Source organism: Pinus tabuliformis, chromosome 7 (assembly GCF_031772625.1).
Source record: "Pinus tabuliformis cultivar Carrire ecotype Pingquan chromosome 7, CPIR1, whole genome shotgun sequence".
NCBI classification, from domain to species: Eukaryota; Viridiplantae; Streptophyta; class Pinopsida; order Pinales; family Pinaceae; genus Pinus; species Pinus tabuliformis.
Window position 1 is genome coordinate 1,859,747,205 of NC_142293.1, and position 2,573 is coordinate 1,859,749,777.

Here is a 2,573-nt window from a genome sequence, read left to right on the forward strand (position 1 = left end):
TTTATGATTTTATACTCATAATTTTTTAAATAAACAAGTAACTTTATATTAAAAATTAATTAAAATTAAATTTTACTTAATAATTAAATGTCGTTACTTAGATTGTCGAATTATATCAATAATTAAATATTATTATCACAATTATAATTATTGAAATTAAATTATTACAACTTTTTAACCATTAACTCCCATTCTAAAACTCGCTTTAAAATTTAAAAATAAATTTTAATTAAAACTAAATAACATACGAACTAATTAATCCACAACTCACTAATAAAATTTGATAATCAACGAATTAAGATTCACTTTGAGTACGCAAGACTCGATCACTCACGAAAAGCCCATGGAATCCATAGGGAACTCTTACAGGGAGCTCAACGGAGGCAACGATTTCTAACGTGGGAGACTGCGCATCCATCACCACAAAGCTGGAAATGCCCGTCCCTTCATTATGGACAAAGGCCGCAATATACCCATCATCTTCCTCTGCCTTTAAATCTGAAGTCCTGGAGATGAAGAAGGGCTCACTTCCGAAGCAACCTTCGCCATACAATCTTGACGCAACCACGCACTCCTTGGCAGCCGTGGCTTTCACCATATCAAAGTCAAGTTTAACGACCCCGCAGAGTTTAGGCAACGGTGCTCCTATCGACATGTATGCATACCTGTTCTTCTTCGCAACGAACCGGGGATTCATGACCCCGAACTCCAAACATTTTGAAGACAGTGGCTCTCTGGACACAGTCCCGTTTGTCAAATTTATGCGGACCATCTCTACCGTTGAATGGACGAGATGGATTCGCTCCAGAACGTGCTCCACCGGGCACGAATTGGCCACAATTAACACGATATCGTGGCCCTCGTCCCACGCGTTGAGCGAATGGAAGAAATTAAGGCCAGGGACCTCGAACCATTTCATCGCGGCCTCGTCCGTTGTGTAGCGCGGGAGAACGCCGAGCCGCGGGACCTTGTCGGCGTCGCAACCCACGAGAGAGCCGCTTCCCAGAATCATGTCCATGACTTTCACCACAATCTGAGTTCGGGAAATATGGCATACTGCTTGGTGATCGCAAAGTCGTGAATAAACGACGGCCGTCGCATCGACCAAATTCCGACGTCGGGCTCCTTTTCTCCGGTGGGCAACACTCGGAAATAATTGAGAAACGGAGGAAAAGGGGCGTAACGAAATGCGAAGAGCTCGCCCGTGTCGGGATCGATTTTGGGGTGCGCCGTCATGCACATGAATTGTCGCCTCTCGTCGAAACCTGATCTTCCAACGGTTTCGACATCGCCGCGTGGCGTGAGCTTGACCACATATGGAAGATCCGATTCCGCCAGAGCCATGAATTTGTGATTGAAATATAAAACACTCGTATTGGCCAATCCCACGCCATTGGAGGGATCGAATAGGCCGAGAGCCATTCTAACGGCGAGTAACACTACCCTGGCCAATGTGGCACCCGAGGTGTACAAATTGGAGAAGACGTTGGGCATCAAGGGGCGTCCTGCAATGTCTTCTTGAACGAATTTGTGCGTGCGCACGAAACGACTGCACAGAGTCGCGCGCCCGTTCTTGAATCTGATGGCGTGAAGCATCCCATCGCCATCGAACAGATGGTGACCACTGGTGGGCATGAATCTTGGGTTCGGTCCATTGCGGATGTAAACGCCATCGAGGCATGCGGGGAGAGTGCCCTCTATTTTAACACACTCTACGGGTCCCGTCTCCTCCACCGGAGAGAAGTTGTCGGCCAAAACTAGGCGTGGATCCACCCAAGGTCTCAGAGGCACTTTCTCCAAATAATTATTGATAAAATCGTCCACGGCATTGCACAAATCCGCTGGTAACGCCCGCAAGTTAAGATTTCTGAGTACACCAAAGTCGGTTTTGCCTATAGGGGTAGCAGGGAACGTGGATTTGAAGTCATGACTCTGAGATCCCACACCATTCACATGAGCAGGTTTGTTCTTGGATGACTTAAAGGCGGGGGCTTTCTCTTCTGCAGTGTTTTGAGAAAACACAACTGTAGGGTGAGGATGGTTACCAGGGAACCTAACAGAGTATGATGTTATTGAAATGTTTAGAAAAAGAGAAGAGTAGCTTGTGAAGGAATTAGTTGCCATAGATGCAGCAGATGAGATATTGCAAGCCTCCACGGTGTGCTTGTCTCAACTCTCCGCTCGAAGAGATCCCAGTAGATTAGAGGACACAGCAGCATGGGGAGTTTCGACAATGTTAATATATTGTACTGTCTGAATAAATTATGAAAGATATTGATCGCCCAGTCTTAGCTTGTACGCAATCTCTAGCTTTTGCCTATCGTCTACGTAAATGCCTACACTCTTGGATTCAAGTACAGGTTCATTTCTCTCAAACAATAGGACAAGGCGTAATTAATTAATTAAACCAAGATACTCTACATTCTTGGATTCAAGTACAGTTACATTTCACTCCAAGACAAAGTGTAATTAATTAATGAAATTAAGATATTTTAATGGTAAGATGTAATTAATTAATTAAATTAATATATTTTAATAGTAAGATGGGTTTAGAGTATGCTCTAAAATTGTTT

General features: G+C 44.1%; 1 pseudogene; it reads right to left on the reverse strand.

Moving 5' to 3' along the window:
- Positions 1-273: 273 nt before the first annotated feature.
- Positions 274-2,181, reverse strand: LOC149255875 (zeaxanthin 7,8(7',8')-cleavage dioxygenase, chromoplastic pseudogene; annotated as a pseudogene).
- Between the last annotated feature and the right edge of the window lie 392 nt (positions 2,182-2,573).